Source organism: Aquarana catesbeiana, linkage group LG02, assembly GCF_042186555.1.
Source record: "Aquarana catesbeiana isolate 2022-GZ linkage group LG02, ASM4218655v1, whole genome shotgun sequence".
NCBI classification, from domain to species: domain Eukaryota; kingdom Metazoa; phylum Chordata; class Amphibia; order Anura; family Ranidae; genus Aquarana; species Aquarana catesbeiana.
Window position 1 is genome coordinate 708,639,719 of NC_133325.1, and position 27,145 is coordinate 708,666,863.

Sequence of the window (27,145 nt, forward strand, 5' to 3'; positions counted from 1 at the left end):
TATAATAGAAAACATATCAGATGTTTAAAATAAGAAAATGTACCATTTTCAGAAAAAAATAAGGTAATTTTGAAACTGATAGCAGAAAACAAAATGTGGACAGGGCTATGTTTACCACATTGTAGCATCCCCTTTTCTGTTAACAACACTCTGTAAATGTCTGGGAGCTGAGGAGACTAGTTACTGGAGATTTGGGAGAGGAATGTTTTCGCATTTTTGCCTAATATAAATTTCTAACTGCTCAACAGTCCTGGGTCTTTGTTGAATTTTTTATTTCAAGATGTACCAAATATTTTCAATCGGTAAAATCTGGACTGCAGGCAGGCCAGTTAAGCACCTGAACTCTTCTTCAATGAAGGCACGCTGTCGTCATAGATGCAGTATGCGATTTAGAATGGTCCTGCTGAAAAATGCAAGGCCTTCCCTGAAAAAGATGTTATCTTAATTGGAGCATATGCTGCTCAAAATTCTGGATATATCTTTCAGCATTGATGGTGCCTTTTTAGATAGTTACCCAATTCCATACATACTAATGCATCCCCATACCATCAGATATGCAGGCTTTTGGACTAAGCACTGAAAACAAGCCAAAAGGTCCCTCCCCTCCCCATTCGTCTGAACACAAATCAGTTTTACCACTTTGCAGCAGACCATTTTAAATGAACTTTGGCCCAGAGAGAACGATGGCATTTCTGGATTGTGTTCAGATGTGGCTTCTTCTTTGCACGATAGAGCCTTCCCTTGTGTTTTTTGGCTGGAACGGCAAACTGAGTTCAAAGACAGTAATTTTTGGATGTGTTCCTGAGCCCATGCAGTGATGTCCATCACAGATTAATGCCTGTTTTTAATGCACTGCCGTCTGAGGATCTGAAGATCATGGGCATCCAATATTGCGTTTTTGCCTTGACCCTTGTGCCAAAAAATTTCTCCAGATTCTTGGGATCTTTTGAGGATATTATGTACTGTAGATGATGATATATTAAGTCTTTGCAATTTTCTGTTGGGGAACAATATTCTGAAATTGTTCAGTTTTTAGATGCAACTATTTACAAATGAGTGAACCTCTGCCCATCTTTACTTCTGAGACATTCTGACTCTCTAAGATGCCAATGACCTAATTAGTTTAAAAAAAATGTTATTCTCTATTATAGCCAAAGCAGTAAATATGCATCTACATTCTGGTCTTGAGACCTAAACAGTTCATGCATTACAAGCAATGTATAACCATCAGGAAAAGGTGTCTTTTGGGAAGCAATTTTAAATATAGGCTTGCAAATGCCATTACAAATACATGAGTGTATTCTCTTTGTCTCAAGTTTGCTATCCATTTGTTTAAAAACTATAGGTTCCAGTGCAGTTAAATATATGGGGATGCTTCTACACTAACCTTCTCTGTAGACCTCCAGATTGCCCTAGTGTGGACTCCATTTTATTCATCTTGATTTCTTCAATCGAAAAGCCACTTCTGAAACTAAATGTTACTAGTTAGCATTTATATGATGCAACAGGTTACAGTACTGGTAACATGATGCAATGTGTATAGACTGTAGCGAAGGTTACTGTTTAGTAGGAACTAGGTCATCTGAAGCTGAGCAGCTCACAGGACCTCACACTCTTGCCCTTTTGGAAAATGCCAGATTAGCTACCAAAACCATACCACGGGAGTCTTAAATAGAGCTTCTACATATGCAACGACAGTGACAAATTTATGGCCATATTGTCATATAAGATAGAAGTGACTAAAGCTATGGATATGCTGTTAAACAAAAAAGTAATTATAGTATTTAAAATGAGATGCATACTGGATACCTATTATTGTTATCTGCATCTTTAACCTATACCCTACCATTCATCTGCAAGAGATATTTGGAAGCTACAGTATGAAAGCCAAGGTCCAACAATCCCTAGCGTGTCAGAAGTAGCATCATAATTATATTCTGCTGCAACATTTTTGTGAATCAGCACAGTACCACTGTTTTGCATGAGCTGCTTGCCCACCAGCATGCAGGAAAAATGTAAGCACCGAAGGGGAGTTTGATCATATTAACTGAAAGCATGGAAAACATTATCCTGCAGAAAGTTCAACTTATATGTTTAAACTGTTAGGCTGGTAGTATTTTTCATCTTGCCATACCCTGTAGTGTTGCTTTCATACCATTGTTTGAATACAGGTCCATAGACAGATTTATGTACAGTACGTGTGTTGTGAACGTAGTTTTTGTTTTATTAATATGTCAAAACATATCCCGATCAGCTATTTGCTTAGGTTTTTTTTTTTTTTTTTTGGGGGGGGGGGGGGGGGGGGTTGGAAGCCTATTGGTTTAAATTTAAAGTCTTGATTGTCAGGGCATAGTCTGACCCTGGAGGTACATCATCAAAAGCAATGGGTTTTAGGGAGAATTCACAGGAGCTGAGAAACGCCAGTTGTTGAATAGCTTAATTTAGTGTACATTCAGGGACCTCTTTGGGACATTTGATTAGAAGTAACCCTATTCTGTTAAGCATTCTAATATGTTAGAAGAAGAGGAGAAAGAAACTGAGAACCCATTGTACTTTCAGTGGTATTACACAGTCTGCATGGACAGTCCTTCATATAGGAACAGTCTAAAACCTTTATTAATAACAGGAAAAATTTCAAACATTCTTTATTTCCTCTATCATTTATATTTTTCAGAAATGTTGGTATTGTCATTGGAATGTCAGTTGCTTGCAGAAATAATGTTACTTTCTTATTTTGGCAGCTCATCACTTCTAGATTTGTTTTCATGAGAAAAATAATACTAAAGGGATTTTGTGATTTTGTCAAGTTTTTCCTGGCATCCATACAGCACCATGCTTCTCTGTGCCCAGATCAGACCCCCCGAACTAAGAACCCCAGAAATGCAGTGTAGACTGTAATAGAAAAGAGTTTCTTCTGTCTATAAGTTGCTAATGACTCCTATAAAGCCAATTAATGAGAATTGTGCCCACTGCTTTGCCACTTGATATGGTTCCTTTATAACTGCAGGGAGGACAAGGGGAAATGAAAGACCTGAGTGGAGCAGGCAGAGAGCTTAGTGCTGATTTATTGTATCATACTGGTAGAGAGAGAGCCATGCCCTGCATACCAATACATGGCGGCATGCAAAGTGCTCTATTCTTCAAAGTTGACATATTTTTAGGAATGCATTTATTTTGTTGGGTTGTTGATCACTGGATGACATCATTGTGTATGAGATGTATCCATTTGTTAAGAGCAATGTTAGAATTGTTTTTAAAAAAAAATAATTATGGTGATTGCTAAGTTGCAGTGGTAGATACAGTTTTGAAGAAGAGCTATGCACAAATGGTTTGGGCTCAGTTTTACAATCATTGCTGTTGCCCCACCTATATGCATGGCCTCTTGCAATAATGCCACCTGGCCAGCTAGACTCTATTAGAAACCCATGGGGTACTTTAACACACAGCTGCCCATTTTTCTTTTGTTCTCTGACACATTTTACTACTTCTTATGATGTTACTACCACCAGTTGACCATCGCCCTGCCTTTTTTAGTAAAAAGTGAAAATCCTTGAAATGTATATGTCAGGGCAAAAATAAAAAGGCAGTACATCTCTGCAATATACGCACATTTCCCTTGTTTTATCCATTTAGATATCCTGCAAGAGCAGCTTTTTGTGCAATATAAAATACAGATATTAAATCAAACAAAAATAAGTGTTGCGCTATTCAAAATAAATCTTGATATCAGTGTAAACAAATATGATGCAAAAATATTTAAATAAAAAAACAATGTGAATAACAATTAGTGAATGCATACAGTTCATCATGTAATGATAAACAGTCCATCCAGTGCCGAAACATAAAAGAGTGATCAGCCACAGAGCTTCTCTTTATAAATTCCATGTCTCCCTGGTGTCATACATAAAGGCTTATAAGAAGGAGTATGACCCCTAAATTAATATGTAGTCAAGATGTGGATAATTCACAGCAATGCCTTGATGCCAATTTGGCTACAGAATTCCGCCATTCTCAAGGATCTCCTCCAGGTCTCCCACACATATATCATGCACGAGGAAGCTATAGCGATCGGATCCTGAGTATTATTTTGTACAGCACATTTATTGAGAATACATGTGAGTCATGTGCATATTTGATTTATTAAATCTTTTAATTACCGGCTTACATTTTTGGAGCATTTGCCTCCTTTTTTGTCCCTTTTATGTGTGGGAGACCTGGCGGAATAGCGCAGCACTTATTTTTATATTATACTTGTATATTTACTACCACAAGCGCAGTTTCAATTTTTTTACTTTCATTGCAGTTTTTTGTGGACTAAATTGTGTCAGCCCTGCCCAGTTGTCCTCTGCTAAACTACTTTAATGGTATTTTACCATCCCAAACAGAAGCATGTAGGTGGGGCCTAACCAGTGTAGCCAAGAATTTGGAATAGTCAACGCACATAAATGCTTAAACATTGTTTATATTGTAGAACTTAAATGATCACACAGAAATAGTGTCACTACATACCATATATTTCAGTAGGCAGAAAGGGTAATGCCTATCAGCAAGGCACTTTTTCAGTAGTGATACAACATGAACTTACAGCATTACAGGCATACCCCGCTTTGCGTACACTCGTGAGTACGGACATACCCGTGGGTGTACGTAAAGCACCTCGCAAGTACGAACACATTGGCTTCTATGTTAAATCTTGGTTAGCTTGGCATGGCACTGTTCTCGGTTTTTACCATTGGCGTTTATGTTAAATTTTGGTCAGAATTGAGAAGTGAAAAAAGGTATTGCTTCACTAAGTACATTTTCTTTTTACATACATGCTCCGGTTAAATTCCGATCGTGTGTACACAAATCCGACGCACAAAGTGCCACACATGTTCAGAATAAATTAAGAGACGAAAGCTATTGGCTACTGCCCAGTTTATAGTCCCAATGTACGTGTTTTACGTCACCGCGTTCAGAACGATCAGATTTTCCGACAACTTTGTGCAACCGTGTGTATGCAAGACAAGTTTGAGCCAACATCCGTCAGAAAAAATCCATGGATTTTGTTGTCAGAATGTCCGATCAATGTCCGACCGTGTGTACAGGGCATAAGGCTCCTTGACACCTCTCTCCTGTGTTCTATTGTTTTTGCTAAAGCCGGCCATAAACAGAACAAATCTCAGACGGTTTAGATGGGAACCGGACAAGATTTTAAACATGTATGGGCAGGTTGATTGTACCCAAGTTGATCGCTTGATCAGCTTGGATACAACAAGTCTGTTGGATTCTTATGTGATTATTGTCAGCAGCTAAAGCCTCTAGCAATAACTACTGTGTGTTCTCCCAGCAGGAATGGCTTCCTCCACCTGGAGATTGCAATAGCTCCACGGAAGATATTCCCCCATCAACACTGACTTTGTTGATAGGGGAATCAAGCGCTTTTCGTTGCAGGAAAGAAAATCGCACCATCTATGGCCTGCTTAAATATTGACCATCTGGCCCCCCAACTGGGTTTCCCTCATGGTCCCTTTATCCTATTGGACATACAGTATGTTTAGCATTCTCAGTTGTTTAGAGTCTGTTAGTATTTGATATGTGTTTGGATAATCTAGGGATTAGAGATAATGGGAGATTCTAAAACATTAACAAATTTAATTGTAGAAGATTTTTTAAATGCAGTAATGATTTGTTCAAGGAATGTTTACTGAATTTGGAACATTTACTTTAAGAAATCAGGAACATGTGAAAAATTAACTCTTGTATTGGCTGGATGCAAAAATACAAAACTGCACTTATTGTGCAAACAAGGGGAGAACTTCCTGAACATTTATAGGAGCCCTTGCAGTAAAATGCAAGGTCTGTATATACTGTAATAGATTCATACTCACCCCGTCTTCCAGCTGTGGTGTCTAGGCTAGGGTGACGTCACTCTGCTTCTGGCTAGGACCTGGGGAATACAGAGCAGCTTATCTAGCCAAATACTCTTGCAGTGGACCGTATTTCCCAAGAATCTTCTCAGAAGGAAGCTCTCATACCCAGCTAGGCACAAGACGGGGATAAGTATACTTTTTTTTTTTTTTTTTTTACAGGGGTAGAAGCCCAGACAGCATATGCAAACCTGGCATTGTACTGCGAAGATCTTTTATTGACTCCTTTCATATTGTGATGTAGGCAATTCATACAGTACTAATACAAATTAATAAAACCTTACTTATTTTGACCAATAATAAAGGGTCAGGTTTGACATAGATAAAAATAAATACACGCCACAGAAATGTGATGAATAAATAAATTGATTCCATTTTTTAATGTGCGGTCACTGTGATCACAAATAATGTGTGGATGTATAAAACTGCGCTCAAACACTCAGTGCAGTGCTAAATCAATGTCTGTGCAATATGAAAATAAATGAATCAATCTAAATAAATAAATATATCATAGTGCAAAATAAAAAAAACACACCAAGTGTTCAGAAAGTGCTGGTGCAAAATAAAATCCAGTATAGGGTGACATCACTCAAGGCTCCACCCAAGCCTTGAGTGACATCACCCTGTATTAGCTCGTGGCCGCTGGCAGCCTGTGTGTGAGACAAAAACTTTTGTGAGGTGAAGGACGCTTGGTGAATTTTCACTACCAATTGTTCTATTTCTTTATTTTCACTGTGTGGTGGAAGTCAGGGATTTGAATTTTTTGCGCTATTGTTTTGGACAGTAGTTTGATTGATCTCATGGACTTTATGAATTATATGGACTTTTGGTTATACATTTTTTGTGTAATCCCTGCAGATTGAGTTGTTTACAGATTTTATTTTGCACCAGTACTTTCTGAACATGTGATGTGTTTTTTGCAGATATATTTATTTAGCTCTATGATAGATTTATTTATTTAGATTGATTCAGGTTGGACATAGTTATGCAAGTCTCATTCATGCAGTCTTGGACAGATTTCTTTTTACAGAAGAAGCATAGTAAAATGGTCTTTTTTTTCTATGGCGACACTGAATCGACCCTGCAGGAGACGGGCGGGAAGGCGGTGATCCCCTTTATTATAAAGCACACTGAATAATTGCATCAAGTTAATAAATTGTCCAGTATAGGGGATTGCTGAACTCCAAATTGTCTGCACTGCAAAGTTTAATAAAAGGAAAGTTGCCGAAATTTTACAGTTAGCTGTTAATGGCAAATATTTGTAGTTCCAGTATAATAAGGGTGTGGGGTGCAGTACTAATACTATATAACATGGGAAGGGATGGAGAGGAGAGTGGAGGAGAGGAGTACTGACAATTATCAGGCTGCTGATTAGGCTCTGTCCCTGCTCCTCGGATCCTAGCACTTGAGGGGCTGCCAGGTGGCTGGAAGGACAAGATCACCCCATGGCCTGGAGTACATCTAAGAAGAGCTCAAAAAGGGGCCACAAATCCAATCCCAAGCCCCCCGTGCGGGAGATAGACAGGAATGCGGTAATCCCCACTGCAGGAGATGAACGGGAAGGCGGTGATTAGAGGCTTTACCTTAGGAGGCAGATGACGAGGATCCGGGGCAGGGCTGCTGCTCCTCACACCAGCTTGCCAAGGGAAGAGCCAAGGAAGAGCCGAGGCTTCTCCTCACAGCCCGAACAGAAAGTGGGTCCTGAGACCTGATTGGCTGGGAGTCCTAAGACTCCTAGGCCAATCGGGTCTCAGGACCTGCTTCCTGATTGGCCTGGGAGGAGAATCAGGAAGACAATAGCGAATATTAATTCGCTATTGTCACAAAACTGGGTGGCATCAGGGCGCAGTGTTCTGCGTCCCGAGTCCACCCTTTTTTGAAGCCAATTAGAGACTCAGGCTCTAATCATGTGCTTCAAAAAAAAAGAAAAACCCCATTGAAATCTATGCGTCCGGCGCCCTGCATGTAGATTAGGGGCCGGGCGCATAGAATAGGGGGGCAGCGCCCTTGCGCCCCTTATAGACGGGCCGTCACTGATTTCACTCAAACCAACACTAAAGATATGACCAGAAAATTTACAGTCTGACAGGCAGGTGCATCCCTGTATCATGTAGTTGTTGCTTTAGTTGACCAAGCCAAGCTGTTGCCCTAATTTTTGAGATCTGGGAATTTCTGTTGGATTTGTATTGTTCTTCATGGGTGCAGTATTTCTCAATTTGCCCTTGCAACAGTAGTCCAGGAGGGCCAGGACACATTATAACAACAGAAGTCTCATCCACTTGTACTCTCTGCTGTTGTCCATGCTCTCATTCTCTGCCCTGGAAATCCGTGTGTTTTCTACTGGGCTGTACCATATATTTTCTCCTTTCAGAGTGGTAAATCAGGAAGTCAAAGTCACATCTCACCCAATGCCAGGTTAGAACATTGGTGAAAGGTAAACCAAGAAGGCTTTGTGACTTATTTGCTTTTCAAATTGTATTTATGTATTGTATTTATCATTTTCAAAATGATATATTGAAATTGTATAGGTCAGTACCTGTGATAGCAAAAAAAAAGCTTTTACTACAATACTCACCACCTCTCCAGTTCTGTCCCCCAACCTGCATTCCATTCAGTCCCACTGTCACCACTCTTCAACCAACGTCCAAGGCATCAAGGACCCATCCCCTGGAGGTGTATCACTGTGGAGATCTGCACTCACAGTACGGACGTAGGACAATTGTCACTGGATGTGTTTGGTTCTGCTCCCTTATCCAGATTTGACTTACATACATGTGCATTCTGGCCTACTCTGTTCTTTTATAATCGGCCATCAGGCAAGCTTGCACTGCCACTGCTTTGTTAGGTTTGTAAGCAGCTTAATAATTCCCTTAAATTGTAACTGTTCAAGATTTGCACAGTATATTACAATGGGTCCTGGGTGCTTTGTGCTGGCACTTGTAGGTGAATGTTATGGAGCCGAAGTCTCAGTGTACTAAACACAGCTACAGGTTTATCAAAAATGCCAGTGGGAGTCCAAAATGTTCTAATCCAACTATATGGGTGGAAGAGGAAAAAAATAAAACTACTTTAGCTGAAGCTAAGGGGTTGGTGAATGGTGCAGCCTGACTTTTTATTTTTAATATAAATCTTATTTAAGCCTACCACATACTAAATCAAGGATTGTTACTCGGGCTGAGGGTGTGTTTTCTGACAGTTGGTTGATGTATCGGAATGTGGATGCTCACCAAGTCATTGTTCCAACTTTCAGTGCTGTTCTCCATTAGACAGAGTTGCCATAATAAAATCTTATTTATGCTGGTGGGACGCTGTCTCATGATCTTCGTGTCTTCCAGGTGCATGAGTTGGCCAACTAGGACAATCATTTCTTCATTTTAGGTTCATGACTTACCATAAAAATTATTGCTGTATTAATATCAGTATGTTTTGTTACTGGATTTCCATCCACATTTTTCTTCTGTTTTATATTTTAGAAAAGCCCAATTATGAGATTTCATGGACCTTAATCTTCTGTAAGCCTCTAGTAAGATGTTCTATATTTCCATACGCCAGTGGAAATTGGATCAGAGCATTTCGCTTGGACTTTGATCCAGTCCAGTATATGGCCAGTATATTTTGGGAAACCATTGCCACCTAGGATACAAAGCTGCACGAGACATCACTGTAAAATCCTGCCTGAATAATAACACCTCGATGACTAGATAGATAATTTATTTCATATATATATATATATATATATATATATATATATATATATATATATATATATATATATATATATATATATATATATATACACACACACACAGTATCTCACAAAAGTGAGTACACCCCTCACATTTTTTTTTGCAAATATTTTATTATATCTTTTCAACACTGAAGAAATAACACTTTGCTGCAATGTAAAGTAGTGAGTGTACAGCTTGTAACAGTGTCAATTTGCTGTCCCCTCAAAATAACTCAACACACAGCCATTAATGTCTAAACCGCTGGCAACAAAAGTGAGTACACCCCTAAGTGAAAATGTCCACATTTGGCCCAAAGTGTCAATTTTCGGAGTTCACCAGAGCTTCACAGGTTGCCACTGGAGTCCTCTTCCAGTCCTCCATGATGACATTACGGAGCTGGTGGATGTTAGTGACCTTGCACTCCTCCACCTTCCATTTGAGGATGCCTCACAGGTGCTCAATAGGGTTTAGGTCTGGAGACATGCTTGGCAAAACCATTACCTTTACCCTCAGCTTCTTTAGCAAGGCAGTGGTCTTCTTGGAGGTGTGTTTGGGGTCGTTATCATGTTGGAATACTGCCCTGCGGTCCAGTCTCCGAAGGGAGGGGATCATGCTCTGCTTCAGTATGTCACAGTACATGTTGGCATTGATAGTTCCCTAAATGAACTGTAGCTCCCCAGTACCGGCAGCACTCATGCAGCCCCAGACCATGACACTCCCACCACCATGCTTGACTGTAGGCAAGACACACTTGTCTTTGTAATCCTTACCTGGTTGCTGCCACACATGCTTGACACAATCTGAACCAAATAAGTTTATCTTGATCTCATCAGACCACAGGCTTTCTTGTGCATCATCTTTAGAAGAGGCTTCCTTCTGGGACGACAGCTATGCAAACCAATTTGATGCAGTGTGCGGTGTATGGTCTGAGCACTGACAGGCTGACCCCCCCACCCCTTCAATCTCTGCAGCAATGCTGGCAGCACTCATACGTCTATTTCCCAAAGACAATCTCTGGATATGACGCTGAGCATGTGCACTCAACTTATTTGGTCGACCATGGGGAGGCCTGTTCTGAGTGGAACCTGTCCTGTTAAACCGCTGTATGGTCTTGGCCACCATGCTGCAGCTCAGTTTCAGGGTCTTGGCAATCTTCTTATAGCCTAGGCCATTTTTATGTAAAGCAACAGTTTTTTTTTTTCTTTTTTTTCAGATCCTCAGAGAGTTATTTGCCATGAGGTGCCATGTTGAACTTCCAGTGACTAGTATAAGAGAGTGAGAGCGATAACACCAAATTTAACACGCCCGATCCCCATTTACACCTAAGACCTTGTAACACTAACGAGTCACATGACACCAGGGAGGGAAAATGGCTAATCGGGTCCAATTTGGACATTTTCACTTAGGGGTGTACTCACTTTTGTTGCCAGCGGTTTAGACATTAATGGCTGTGTGTTGAGTTATTTTGAGGGGACAGCAAATGTACACTGTTATACAGGCTGTACACTCACTACTTTACATTGTACAAAGTGTCATTTCTTCAGTGTTGTCACATGAAAAGATATATATAATAAAATATTTACAAAAATGTGAGGGGGGGGGTACTCACTTTTGTGAGATACTGTCTATATATTGTTATAAAAATATTTATAAAACAGTCCACAATAGTAGTTCTGCAGTACCTCAAATTATTTATTTAATTCCTTGCAAAATCCAGAACAGAACAATACGTGGAGTTTGTGGTAATGTGATAAATCCATGCAATGTGTATAATAAGGATGAGCTCAGGCTTGTTCGGGCAGTGCCCGCACCCGCCAGGAAGCTGACGCTCCGCAGCGCTAATCACAGGCAGTGAGACACTTTCCGATCCGCGGCTGCACAGATTGGGAAATGTCTCACTACCTGATCAACGATGCGGAGTGTCAGCTTCCTGGCGGGCGCGGGCACGTAGAGTTGCGAACACGCCTGAGCTCATCCTTAGTGTACGTCAGTTTCAAACCACTCACAGTCCGTTCTCAAGTAAAACATGTATGAAACTGAAGCTGACAAAAATGTTCCCACTGTATTGTAATTATTATATTAATGTTATAAAGTGTTTGTTTCATTCATGTGGTTCGGTGAGTGCAGTTCTTTGATACAAGTTGGTAGAAAGATGTGTGCACAGGTGATACAGGTTACCAGTTGTAATTAACATATAGGGCCAGTTCATACCAGAACGTGGTATGGGGAAGGCTTGTTCCATACATGGATCGACTGTCTTCCGATTTGCTGTCTTCCATTGCTGAATCAGCTGGAATTAGTTTGATGGGTGCCCTGTCCTCACCACCTGGTTTTGTATGGTTCTCACTGGGGAGGTTTAAGTATTAGTGCTGATGACCACCGTAACCAGGACTGAAAGTGAGGGAGAATCCAAAATTTGGCATCAGAGTTGTCATCAGAACAGGAAGTGAGGGAAAATCTTTCAGTAGGGACACTTAATCCAGCGGTGAGTTTTATTTCTCACTTTGCAGAGATTTTTCATCACTTCCTGTTGTGTCTACAGGACATGAATTGAAGGGAAATTCCTCACAATGGGATACAAGAAACAATCTGTAACTCTTCCCTACTCTATCTAAAAAAGCGTGGGATTTGGATATACTTTAAATGTGAATAGAAGTGGTGGAAATCTTCACTATGTAGAAGATTAATGTTACCCCTGTAGAAGTGTAAAGGATCAGGACCCCCTTGCTAGGGGATATTCCTACAGGTTGGAAAATCTCTCTGTACGACAAAAAGAACCTCTAATTGCTTGCAATCATGAGCGTCGCTTGCTTTTATCAAGCTATCTGTGGCCCTACATACAACTAACAATCAGACTTTCAAACCTGACTAGTTCTCTTGCATGTGTGCTTATAAAAATGCTTCTTGCTTTAAAACATCTTACAAAATGCTAGAAAAAAAGAACAAATAGGCAAACTATGTGTGATGTTAAAGACATCCTGCATGTTCAGTATCTCACAATAATTTTTTTTTTTCACCAAACATGCCCCAATAATTGGCAAAACCTACTGTAACTCCAGACAACTAGCTAAATACATTGATTAAATAAATATAAGGGAGCTGCTCTACCTCCCAAACAAGTTGCATTTCTGTTCATTAAATTGGTTGTAAGCCCTTGGGTATACCCAGTGAAGTGACTGGCCTCATGTGATACACTGAGATTAAATAAATCCTCCAACATAAGTTGTATCTGTGTGTCTGCAGTTTTCTTGTCTCCACATCAGTTCAAAGTACAGAATTTATATAGCTTGTCTGAGCTTTCAGAGAACGGGGGCAGGAAGCTGAAGTTACACTCTGCAGTGCTCAGTGGGGAGAGATGAGAGCTGATTGGATGGAAGGGACGCACCCCCTTTCACACAGCACACAGGAACAGAGCTGAGGCTGTCAATCATAGGCTGTGTGTTGGAGATCCCTCCCCTGTCCCTTTTTTTCTCTTTGTGTCAGGTAAACTTGTCAGAAGTCACTAATGTTGATAGCAGAGGAATGAGGCAAGAAAGAGAAATGACAATCGGTGTCCTGGATACCAACAAGTACACACTATAGAGGGATATGCGTTGTTCAAATTTCATGTCTGAGGTTTACAATTACTTTATGTCCTGATATTTACACAGCCCCATCACACAGTTACAGATGAGCAATACAATGGTGTCATCTGCTGTGACAGAATGCTGATTGGACATTGAAGGAGTAGCGGGAGATTGATGAGGTCATTTCTCTTTTCACTCTACTGTCTCCTCTTTTCAGCTTGTCTCATTCTCTGTGATGCTGTTTTGGGGATTGAAATTGGCTGAAACGAAAGTGTCACTAGGCGCACATTTGTTCCAGTTGAAACTTGTGCAGTGGGTATGAGGTCATATATCTCCCCACCCATTGCTATCGGAAAATGGTGAATGAAGGAGGTGGGGATGAAGGATGCAGGGGGGAGTGGAATAGAAACTGTCAGCTTATGCTGTGAAGAACAGCCGCTGGAGATTCCCAAAAACCCAAGCCGTCAGCAACACAAGCCAGCTACTTCATCATTAGATCTCAGAATAGATCTACTCACACTCTTCCCTTGAATAGTTGGCGGCAGGCAGGTGGGACTTAGCTCGGCCTTTTTCGTTAGAAGACAGAGGTTTGCTCACTACTCTTAAGCCGTCATAGGGGTACAGTAGAGGAATCATAGGGCTGCCATACAGACAGAGCTGCTTGTTCCTGGCAGCATTCAGAGGAGGAGGCAGGTTTTGCGTGGACTGCTTTGTGTGTGTCACGCCCAGAAGAGGTGACGGAGGATGCAAAGGGTAGCAGAATGAAGGGCAGGAGGTGGCTTCAGTGGTGACTGTACCTCCCTCACAGGTATGCCCATAAATTGGGCTTCAGCCTGGAGTAGAGTTGCAGCCAGCACTGACAGTAAGGGCTTGTTCACACTTGACTAAATTTCTAATGCTTAACAAACGCTCTTATAGGGTTAGTATTGGCATTAGACTTGTGTTAATGAGCTTTAGTGTGGACATTAGACTGACATTTTACAAGCGTTAATGATGAGTTAAAAATGCTTCCCAAATGCCCTATGGCCAGTTTTGAAGCATTTGATGAGCATTAAGGCGCATTAAAACTGCTCCACAAATGCCTATTCCATTACAGTAAATTAACTAATCTTAAAGTGGTTGTAAACTCAGAAAAAAAAAACCTGCAAGACAAAGGCATAATGAGCTAGTATGCATCGCTTACTAGCTCATTATGAAATACTTACCTTAGATCAAAGCTGTTTCAGTGATCCCCGGACACCGCTATGACTGGCGACCTGTCACCTGGAGTTATTTCTGGGTTCGTGGCCTCTGGCGCTGTGATTGGCCGGAGCTACGATGACGTCACTCCCCCGCATGCACGCTGGAGCCACTGGTCACGGCACAGCTACTGAAGAAACGGCTCGAGCAAGCCGTTTCTTCAGTGTTCATGTGCCGAGGACATCGGCACATGCGGATACAGTGAATATCTCCTAAACTGTGCAAGTTTCGGAGATATTCATGGTACCTACAGGTAATCCTTATTATAGGCTTACCTGTAGTGAAGACTGGTGTAACAGGGTATACAACCACTTTAACACCCTGCAATGGCACCACAACTGCCTGCCAGAGCATTTGTGAGGTGCTACGATAGACTTCAATGGGAGGCGTTGAAAGGCTTCAAACTTCTCCTGACTCAACATGAGGCTTCAATTTTGAAGCGACACAACGCTAACACTTCATGTTTTCATAGTGTGATCAGCACTGTGTGCTGTCTATTGTATCTTGTCCATAGGAGTTTGAGGGTCATTTTTAACACCTCTTAAATGCCTGCTTTTAAAACCAGTGTGAACCTAGCCTAATCAAAAATGTCCTTTTACTTGAAAACCACTGCGTGGAACTGAATGGGGAATTTAACAAGCATTTTAAACTTCTGACAGGAGTTTTTTTTTCTTTAAGTCTAATTAAAGAGGGAGTCCCGCAAACTGCAGCTGCTGACTTTTAAAATATGGACACTTACCTGTCACAGGGCCCAGCGATGTCGGCACCCGAGGCCAAACCGTCCCTCGGTCCTCGGATGCTGCCGCCGCCATCTTCGGTATGGGAATCAGGAAATGAAGCCTTGCGGGTTCACTTCCCGGTTCGCTGTCGCGCAGCGCAATCTGAATGGTCCGTGCTGTCTCTGGGACCCATGTGTGTCCCAGCAGACAGTGCGGCGGGACAGGAAGAGGCATAGACTCCCGTGGGAGTCTATGCCTGGAAGTGGGAGCAAATACCTGTCTTAGACAGGTATCTGCACCCCCCTCCTCCCTGAAAGGTGCCAAATGTGACACCGGAGGGGGGGAGGGTTCCGAAAAGCGGAGGTTCAATTTTTGTGTGAACCTCCGCTTTAAATTACTTACTTTGGTTGAATGAAAAAAAAAAATCATCATTAATGTATCTTTTATATGTATCTGTCTGGAGCCCAGCTTTAATTTACCCTGCAACCATGGGTAGCATTACTGTCATTTCTGGGATACTGCTTTATTATTTACTGAAGCTGAACCAGACACAAAACACCTGGAAGGTTTCCAGACATAACCTGACTTTTGGATTTTACTGGCCGGGAGCTTGAAGACATAGAACTAGACAAGGGTGTCATTTTCTGGTGTTGCCCCATGCTACAATGTTACATGCTGTGCATTTCTCCAAGGAGCAGCAGATCCAATTATGAAAACATTTCTAAGAACACGACATGGTCCTGTTTTAAGACACGTTTTTCCCATCTCCAAACCGGTTTAGCCCTCAGCCAAATCGTCGACATCATTACTGGTGAAATCTCTGTTTATTTTTCAAAGCCGAAAATTGCTATTCTCTCTTCCCAACACTTTAATCTGTTTTCTTACATGGACTTCAAACCTTGTTTATGCACACATACAACTGGGGCAGTCAAAACAAGTCAGATTTGGATTAATAGTCCAAACAGACAGAGAAAAATCTAGCCCAGTAATTAAAGACAGGATCGAACTGATTAGCTTGTCTCGAATTATTGTCATTGATTTTCAGCATTGTGGTTTTTCAAACATTTGGTGATATTTATGAACATCTGTAACCCTGATGTCAGAATTCTTAACTCCGAGTCTGGTGATCAGCCAGTCTGGTCTCAGTCTTCGCCAAAAGAAATTAAGGTCAGATATTACAAGGGAGTTTATTTGATGGATAGATATCTAAATGACTCACTTTTTCATGTTTTCTACATTTTTGTGCAATTCATCAGGGGAAGTCAAGTTTTCCAAACAGGCAAACATGGATCATGTGCACATTCCTGCCTTGAAATACCGACTGCAGGACTAGACTAGGTCTTTCATAGACAACCTGTGTCCTGCTAACATTGTTTATTTGTAGCTCCTAGAATGCTTTGCAGGATACAGGGAAGAATTAAAGGCCAATGTTACTGTATCTATAGAAGAGGAATCCTATGCGCTACCACTTTAAGTTTTTAATTAAATGTATAATTAAAAGTAAGGATCAAGCAGCTGCTCACATTGAATCTATGTGTCTCCACATATATAAATAAGACGAATAGTCCAGAAGTGATGTCACCTGGCTCCATCCGACGCATTGCATTACCGCTCACGTGACTTTTTCAGAAATCTCTGATTATTGCTGGATATACTGTGGAGAGGAGTGGAAGTGGGAGTATATGGTGTATATACACAAGAGCATAAACCTATAAGGGGAAGAGCCATCAAGTGCAAATAGACCTATATAAAAGTATAGGTCTATATTGAGGGTGAGCTGCCATTTTTGCACAAGGGTGGAATATGGCATTGTAAACACAGTAAGGTTGAATCACATGGATTAGGAAATAAGTGAATGTTGGACATTTTGTTAGAAAATCAATATAGTGCAGTTGTGTGGTTGGATTGACAGCACTGGGAGTGTGGTATTAATCTCCGTATGAGGTATATCAGAAATTGCTGCTTTTTGCCACATTATTTATTTTGCACTGAATTTACAGCACTGGGATTGCGTTATTAACCCACAGTAGGGTTGGTAACATTAGAAGCTATTGCACACTTTTACCTTTGTATGCAGCACTTTGCACTTTATATGGATGAATTAATTGCATAAGTTTATTATTTAAGCACCAGTGAAGTCTTTAGTATTCATTTTATTTCTTAATTTTATCCACAGTACATTTATGTGACACGTTTGTTGGAGTAAGTGCCATATTATTTATTTCAATTTCCAAATTAAGTATTGGCCCCAATGTTTTAAATTTAATTAGAAGCGAGGTGCAGTAAAATCGTAAGTTTGTCCTGTTTGTCCATTTTTTTTTTCTTGTTATTCACCCCCTTGCACTGAAACAGAGGTCTTCTTGCATCGGATCAACAGTAATTGGCAGAGTTTTCAATACCTACATCTGCTGGGGTTCATGGTACTTATGCTTATGGGACTTATGCTGGGGTTTATGCACGCTAGACATTTGCTCATCTACTCTGAATGCCTTTACTCCTTGAAGGTAAAAAGCTGCCTAAAAAACAAGCAGAAAGCTGTGTATTGCACAAGTGTTTAGATATGTTTAGGCGTTAATGCATTCCATTTCTCAGAATTTTTATTTATTTTGGCATTTGGAATGCATTAATGCTCCTCGCCTGAACATGCGGGTGATGATTTTTTTTTTTTCAGCTTGTAAACGCTTCTTTTCTTATACACCTGTGCATGGACACATAGGCTAACATAGAGGTGCTTTTACATGTATTTTTATAGCCCAGTGTGCATGAGGCCTTATGATTTAAAGGACAGTCATTGAGGTTCCAGGTCATCTTCCTGTGTATGGTTTGATAGACAACATTAGCAAAAGTTACCCGTTTACTGAATAGGGAAATTTGGATGTGCCAGTGATATGCATAATTTCTGCTTATCAATATGACAGCACTGTGATCATTAGTGGGTTGGAGTATATAAAATAGAGCACAGCATTCAGAGTAGAACAGTCTGGCATATGCAATGTACTGCACAGTATACAGAAGGCGGCAGTCTACAGTATTTCTTGTACAACACAGTGTAGTGAGAGAAAAGATTACCTTTCCCTCACTACACTCAGCAACACCCAACCAATCAACCATATACATAAAGCACGCCCCACAATGCTGCCCTACACACTTAGCACACCACTCCATGCACCCCAGTGGAGTAGTCTGGAGTATGTCGCACACAGGACCATGTAAAAAAAAAAAAAATCATACAATCCCATATACACAATCCTTCACCCACAGTTGATCTAGAGGAAGGCAAAAAATGCCAGCAAAGTATGCTCCAATTTGCTACAGCAGGGGAAAAAATTCCTTCCTGATCCCCAGAGAGGCAATCAGATTTTCCTTGGATAAACTTTACCTATAAATGTTTGTATCCAGTTATATTATGTAGATCCAGGCCTTTTTTAAAGCAATCTACTGAGCTTGCTAGAACCATCTCTGTAGGGAGTTTAATCCACATTTTCACAGCTCTTACTGTGAAGAAACCTTTCCGTATTTGGAGATTAAATCTTTTTTCCTCTAGACGTAAAGAGTGCCCCCTTGTCCTCTGTGATGACCTTAAAGTGAATAACTCAAGTTCACTATATGGACCACTTATGTATTTGTACATGTTGATCATATCCCCCTTAACCACTTAAAGACCGGCTTACGCCGATATACGTCGGCAGAATGGCACGGCTGGGCAAAGTAACGTACTTGTACGTTACTTAGAATTTCCCGCTGTGCGCGCGCGCTTGCCGCGATCTCCGTGACCGTGCCCGCAGAACCTGCGGACTCGATGTCCACCGGGTGCCTGCGATCGTGTCACGGAGCTGAAGAACGGGGAGATGCCATGTAAACACAGCATTTCCCCGTTCTGCCTAGTGACAGGACACTGATCGTCTGATCCCTCTCATCGGGAGTAGCGATCAGTGTCGTGTCGCTGCTAGCCCATCCTCCAGACAGTTAGAATCACTCCTTAGGACACATTTAACCCCTTCCCTGCCCCCTAGTGGTTAACCCCTTCACCGCCAGTGACATTTTTACAGTAATCATTGCAATTTTACAGTATTGATTGCTGTATTAATGCCAATGGTCCCAAAAATGTGTCATAATTGTCCCATGTGTCCGCCATAATGTTGCAGTCATGATAAAAATCGCTGATTGCCGCCATTACTAGTAAAAAAAAAAAGTTATTATAAAACTACCATAAAACTATCTCCTGTTTTGTAGACGCTATAACTTTTGCGCAAAACAATCAATAAACGCTTATTGCAATTTTTTTTTTACCAAAAATATGTAGAAGAATACATATCGGCCTAAACTGAGGAAAAAAATAGTTTTTTTATATATTTTTTGGGGATATTTATTATAGCAAAAAGTAAAAAATATTGCTTTTTTTTCAAAATTGTTGCTCTATTTTTGTTTATAACGCAAAAAATAAAAGCCGCAGAGGTGATCAAATACCACCAAAAGAAAGCTCTATTTGTGGGAAAAAAAGAACGTCAATTTTGTTTGAGAGCAACGTCACACGACCACACAATTGTCAGTTAAAGCATCGCAGTGCCGAATCACAAAAAGTAGCCCGGTCATTGGGCAGCCAAATGGTCCGGGGAGGAAGTGGTTAATCTCCTCTTCTCAAGAGAGAATAAATTCTTTTCCTCAAATCTTTCCTCATAGCTGAGCTCCTCCATGCCTCTTATCAGTTTGGTTGCCCTTCTCTGCAGTTTCTCCAGTTCCCCGATATCCTTTTTGAGAACTGGTGCCCAAAACTGAACTGCATATTACAGATGGAGTCTTACTAATGATTTGTACAGGGGCATAATGAAATCTCTCTCTCTCTCTGAAGTCCATACCTCTCTTAATACAAGGACTTTGCTTGTTGGAAACCACAGCTTGGCATTGCATGCTATTATTGAGCTTATGATCTACCTAAACCCCCAGATCCTTCTCCACTATGGATTCCCCCAGTTGTACTCCCCCTAGTATGTATGATGCATGCATATTCTTAGCCCCCAAGTGCATAACTTTACATTTATCAACTTTAAACCTCATTTGCCACTTAGTTGCCCAATTAGACTGTGCATTGAGGTCGGTGTAAACTGGAGACATCCTGTAAGGACGTTAATCCACTGCATAGCTTAGTGTCATCTGCAAAGACAGAAATTGTACTTTTAATCCCAGACCCTATATCATTTATAAAGATATTAAAAAGTAAGGGTCCCAACACTGAATCTTAGGTTACACCACTGATAACCTTAGACCATTCAGAATAAGCATCATTAACCACTACTCTCTGAATTCGGTCTTTTAGCCAGTTTTCTATCAATTTTCAAACTGATCTTTCCAAGCCTGTATACTTTACCTACACCCCTTTGTCCAAGATTTTACTTACCTCCTCATAAATCGAAATCAGGTTTGTTTGACAACTTCTGTCCTTCATGAATCCATGCTGTCTGTTGCTTAAAATATTTTTTTCCATCAATAACACATCTATGTGGTCTTTTATTAAACTCTCCAGTATCTTCCCGACTAGAGAAGTTAAACTAACAGGTCTATAGTTACTTGGTAAAGACGTACCCTTTTTAAATATGAGCACCACATTGGCCCTACGCCAATCCAGTGGTACCATTCCAGTCATTAACAAGTTCCTAAAAATTAGAAACAATGGCTTTGAAATTACAGAGCTCAATTTTTTTAGGTTCCATGGGTGGATGCCATCTGGTCCAGGTGCTTTATCCACCTTTATTCTGTCTAAATATTTCTGGAACATATCACTTTTGAGCCTTTATGGATCATTTGGGGCTGTGCCAATACCACCCCTATTATGAACTTGAGCTGCCCCATGCTCCTTTGTATACACAGGGCTGAAGAAAGTATTTAATAAATTAGCCTTCTCTTTGTCAACACAGTGTAGTGAGAGAAAAGATTACGTACTCACCTCAGCTACTCTAGATTATTTTGTAAAGGGCCTACATGCTCAGACCTGACCTTTTTACTATTAATATATTTGAAGAATTTTTGGGGTTTGTCCTACTATCTTTTGCAATCTGTCGTTCCTTTTGAATTTTTGCATCCTTGATTTCCTTTTTACATATTCTGTTATATTCTATGTAGCATTTAAACAATAATAGTGTTCCTTCATTTTTATATATTTTTTTTAAAGTTCTTTACTCATTATTTATAGCCATTTTAAGTTTGGCCGTAAGCCTCATAGGTTTTATTTTTAGCCTTTTAAACGTATTGCTCATGGGAATATACTTTGCAATGAGTTCGCATACAGTCTTTTTGAAAAATTATCATTTCTGTTCTGTGTCCATTGATGCCAATATTCCCTCCCAGTCTAAAGCCTCGTACACACAGTACGATTGTTGGCAGGGGATTGTCTGTTGACAGACTGTTGTCCTAAAATCTTACCGTTAGTATGCTCCTTTTGACAATTGTTGCCCAACTTTCGGCCAACAAATGTTGGATGGCAGGCTAGTAAATTTTCGGCGGACAACAGTTTGACTGCAGATTTTTGTATGGTCAGTACACAAATCTGTCACACAAAAGTCGAAAGTACAAAAATGCATGCTCGGAATCAGTGCTCACCAAACATGAAATTAGCAGAATTGGCCCAAAGGGTGGCGCTCAAGAGCTGAAATTCCTCGTAGTACGTCACTACCTTTGTGTTTGTGACGTGAAGATTGTTACCGTTAGTATGCAAGACAAGATCCTGGCACATGCCCTTTTGACAAAAATCAGACGCTCGGTTGGCCAACAATCGTACCGGAGAGCATGAAAAGGACATCTCACCATTCTCCTGTTACACTCAGCACACCTTACCATTCACTCCTATATACTCAAAACACCCCATTATGCACCCTTGTACACTCAGCACACCCCATCATGCACCCCACTGTTCACCCCTATACACTCACCATACCCCATCGTGAAACCTCTATACACTCCTCTATGCATTTTTATACACTCAACACTTCTATACACTCAGCACACAACTCCGTTATTATTATTATTTAAGGCACTTATATAGCGCCGTCAATTTACGCAGCACTTTACATATACGGTCCCTACCCTCAAGGAGCTTATAATCTAAGGTCCCTAACTCACATTCATATACTAGGGCCAATTTAGACAGGAGCCAATTAACCTACCAGCATGTCTTTGGAGTGCGGGAGGAAACCAGAGTGCCTGGAGGAAACCCACGCAGGCACAGGGAAAACATGCAAACTCCAGGCAGGTAGTGTCATGGTTGGGATTCGAACCAGCGACCCTTTTTACTGCTAGGCGAGAGTGCTACCCACTACATCACTGTGCCGTCCAACTCCATGCTCCATGATACACTCAGCACACCTCTAAATTCTCCATGATACACTCAGCACACCCCTAAATGCACCTCAATACACTCAGCACACCCTTTCATGCACCATGATACATTTAGCACACCCCACCATGCACCTCCATACACTCAGCACACCCCACGTCGTACCTCCATACACTCAGCACACCCCACCATGTACCTCCATACACTCAGCACACCCCACCATGTACCTCCATACACTCAGCACACCCCACCATGTACCTCCATACACTCAGCACACCCCACCATGTACCTCCATACACTCAGCACACCCCACCATGTACCTCCATACATTCAGCACACCCCACCACTTAACGCTATACACTTAGTACACCCAACCTTTCACCCCTATACACTCACCACACCCCACTATGCACATCTATACACTCAGCACACCCAACCATACATACAAATGCACTCACACTAACCACTGTTCTCAACTATACATTCAGCACACCCCTCCATGCACCTCTATACACTCAGCACACCCCATAATGTACATAGTTACATAGTTATAGTTAGTCTGGTTGAAAAAAGACATAAGTCCATCCAGTTCAACCAATAGAAGGGAAAAAACATTTATACAATCCTTTATACACAATCCTGTACCCACAGTTGATCCAGAGGAATGCAAAAAAAAACAAAAACAATAAAGCATTATCCAGTTTGCTGCAGTGGAGGAAAAAAATTATTTCCTGATCCCCCAAGAGGCAGTCAGATATTCCCTGCATCAACTTTACCTATAAATATTAGTATCCAGTTATGTTATGTGTATCTAGGAAAGAATCCAGACCTTTCTTGAAATAATCTACTGTATCTATACACTCAGCAGATCTCATCACACACACACACACCTATACACTCGGCACACCCCCACCATAAACATCTAGGCACTCAGGAAGCCCCACTGTCCACCTCTATATACTAAACACATTCCTTCATTTATCTCTGTACACTCAAGACATCCCACCATTCAATTGCTGGTTGTGCACTATGGCTTTAGCAGAACTGATTTTATTACAGGTGTGTTGCCTTGTTATTATTATTTTTAATACTTACTGTATACAGTTATCCTTTAGGTTCAGTTCACACTACTGCAACCTGAAAGTCACGCAACTTCTGGTGCGACTTTGCCAGGCAACTTCCTGGCGGTTTGCTGGCGACTTGACTTTTGAATACTACTGTGATGTGACTTTGAAGCAACTTTCAGGGAATGCCAGGGTAATCTTCCTGTAATATCGGATCCAAATCACCTCACTATAGATGAGGATTCAACCAGAGGCAACTTCTATGGGCACAAGTCGGATAGAATTTGCCTTGAGGTAGTACAGGAACCTTTTCTAAAGTCGGAGCGACTTCAGTAGTGCTAATTACGACAGCTCTCATTGACTAATATAGGATTTCACATGTCATGCGACTTGGGGTCTCACATTTTAGATCCCAAGTCACGGCAGTGTGAACCGAACCTTAATGTGACTTTGTCCTCTAAATTTTGTAAACAAAGACATACTTGCCACTTTAAGAAAACACTGAGTGCTGACAGCAATGCTTGGATTCATTACTGTATACATTATTATAGTTAGAGGCTCCCACTATTCATACAAACAGAACACAAAGATCAGGCTTTTTAATTCCAGAAGTTCTAGGCATTTGCAGTGGATTTTGCACAAACGGTCAGATTTAAGTGCTCTGCCAGACTGCTGAAGTAAATGGTTACCTAATTCCCTGTGAAATAAAAGGTGTTATTGTTTCATAAGTAGCTACTGTGGTAGATTTGCAGATATTTTAAGAGTATTAATTCAGGCGGAAGTAGATTTCTTGAAAGGGGTAGAGACAATAATTCAACACAAACTTAAAGGGACACTATATTACAAAATCAATGTTTTATAGTAGAGTAATCTTCTACTAACATTTGTGTATTTTAAACTAGCTCTGCAGTTATTGATGATCATATTCAAGACTGAGATAAATGGCCACATTCTGCCCTGATCTCAAGGCTCAGTGTGACACCAACTAGGGGAATAATATATTCAGGGATGCTTCCAGAAAGGTTTTTGTCAGCACAATACTGTCTATGGAGATTGTACAGCCGACTAGAAAATTTCTCTGTATCCTAGCTGATCCTTCCATTAATCAGGAGGAGGAGAAGAAGGTATGGGTCACCCTATGTCAGTGATGGCGAACCTTGGCACCCCAGATGTTTTGGAACTACATTTCCCATGATGCTCATGCACTCTGCAGTGTAGTTGAGCATCATGGGAAATGTAGTCCCAAAGCATCTTGGGTGCCAAGGTTCACCATCACTTCACTGCCCTATGTTCTGTAGGCTGGGCTGCAGAAGAGACAGCAGCAGGTACTGGAGCTGTAGACAGAAGACCCTTGCTGCTATTTTTGGTGTCACATCTTCCCATCTACTGTATGTCTAGAATAGGAAAAATACATATTAGAAACTGATTTTTTTTGTGTTTTATATATTACAAACATGAACTGTGAAAATGACAGTAATAATGTTTAGCTGATTAACTCATTGATGTATAGTATTTTAGAGTTTTAAATCTGTTACTTTACCTTCCTATGACTGAGGTCTAAAGGTAAAGTTGAACTCCAGAAGACAAAAAAATAAATAAAGTGATTCTAATAGGTGCATTTATTTTAAAATAATAAACATGTTATACCTACCTGCTCTGTGCCATAGTTTTACAAAGAGCAGCCCTGATCCTCCTTATTAAAAAGTGGAAAATTTGGGGCTCTTTTGATACCAAGCCAAGCTCTGGTAGACCAAGAAAGATTGCAGCCACAACTGGCGGAAGAATTGCTCAGAATACAAAGAAAAACCTGCATAACATGTTTATTATTTTAAAATAATACACCTATTAGAATCACTTTATTTATTTTTTTGTTTTAGCTGTCCCCTGGTTTGGCTTTCATCAGCTATAACCAGGATGATGTCTGGCATTTTCACTCTGGCATCATATGTATTGTGCAAACATTTCAGAAGGCCAGAAACTGGTTTCTTATATGTCTGGAACTGCTTTGCAGTAACGACTTACCAATGTTATGTTTCACTAATGTCTATTAAAGTGCTGTTTTGTATTTGGAATAGGAACTTTGAGTATTCATATACCTGTTTTAACTTTGCTGATCCATCAAATGCCTCTAATCTGTTCAATTTCCTGCAGCATATACATGATCCTGCACATCTGAATACTCAACATCAGAAGGTTGTAAGGGTATCAACTGTATAAGTGGACACATTTTAAATATATTTGGACTTGGGAATTTCAGGAGTTCCAAATGATAATGACAGACTCTGACTGGCGGAACAAGAAGTAGCTAACAAAGGTAGTATACTGAATTTTTCTGATCACACCTACATATTTATCAGTATAAATATAAATGAAATACATACATACAAACACATACTGTATACTGTGTGTGTATATGTGTATGTGTATGTATATGTGTATATATATATATATATATATACACATACAGGCCCCACTACAGTAGTCTGTGACTGAACCAAAAAGAAGCCTGTCGGGAAAGAGATAGCAGGGTTGCTAAACTCCTTATGAACATGCTAGCTATCTGGCTGTTCCTGGTTACTCTCCAAGTCACTGACCCAGGAAAAGCAAGCAGCCAAATAAATCTAAACATAAAGTGTATCTAGACCCCAAAACAAGAATGCAATATAATGCAGCTTACATTGTGTGGTACATCAGTACTTAAATGTGGTGGCTGCATTTGTTTTCTTTTTTGGGGGGGGGGCTTTTTAGGCTTTATTTTTACCTGGTGCTCCTCCCTGGGGGGAGACAGATGGAACAGCAGCGATCAGGGCATTACCTTTGGAGTCAGGGGGAATAAACAGCTGGACTGTTGATTCTCCTCCCGGGGCGAACAGGAAGTGTGTCCTGAGACATAATTGGCCAGGGGGTCCTAATACGCCTTGGCCAATCGGGTCACAGGAACTGCTTCCTGACTGGCTGGGAGGAGAATCAGGAAGACAATAGCAAATATTAATTTGCCATTGTCACAAAAGTGAGTGGGCTCTGCGTCCCGAGCCCAGCCTTTTTTGAAGCCAATAAGAGCCTCAGGCTCTAATCATGTGCTTCAAAAAAAACCCTATTGTAATCCATCTATCTGGTGCCCTGCATGTAGATTAGGGGGCCAGATGCATGGATAATGAGGGTGGCGCCAATGCGCCCTGCATGAGCGGCCCCCACTGTGCTTCAGGCAGTAAAACATTTCCTGTCTTAGGGAGTCTCCACTATATGGAAGAGCAATAGAGCCACCCTTAGACAGCAGCATTGTCAACCTGTAGAAAGGGTAGTGTTAAGCCGCGTACACACGGGCGGACTTTTCGATTGGACTGGTCCAACGGACCGAGTCCGGTGGACAATTTGATCGTGTGTGGGCTTCATCAGACCTTCAGCTGACTTTTCCAGTTGAAAATCTGACGGACTTTAGATTTGGAACATGCTTCAAATCTTTACGTCGTAACTCTGCCGGACCCAGAAATCCGCTCGTCTGTATGCTAGTCCGACGGACAAAAACCGACGCTAGGGCAGCTATTGGCTACTGGCTATCAACTTCCTTATTTTAGTCCGGTGTACATCATCAC

General features: G+C 40.9%; 1 protein-coding gene across 2 annotated transcripts in view; it reads left to right on the forward strand.

The window, feature by feature from the left end:
* Nucleotides 1-27,145, forward strand: part of COL8A1 (collagen type VIII alpha 1 chain) — a 150,911-nt gene that overhangs the window by 64,640 nt on the left and 59,126 nt on the right. For both annotated transcript variants that reach the window (XM_073616971.1, XM_073616972.1), the window contains exon 2: nt 25,704-25,866. The gene's annotated coding sequence lies outside the window, so the exon portion shown is untranslated. The remainder of the gene's footprint in view (nt 1-25,703; nt 25,867-27,145) is intronic.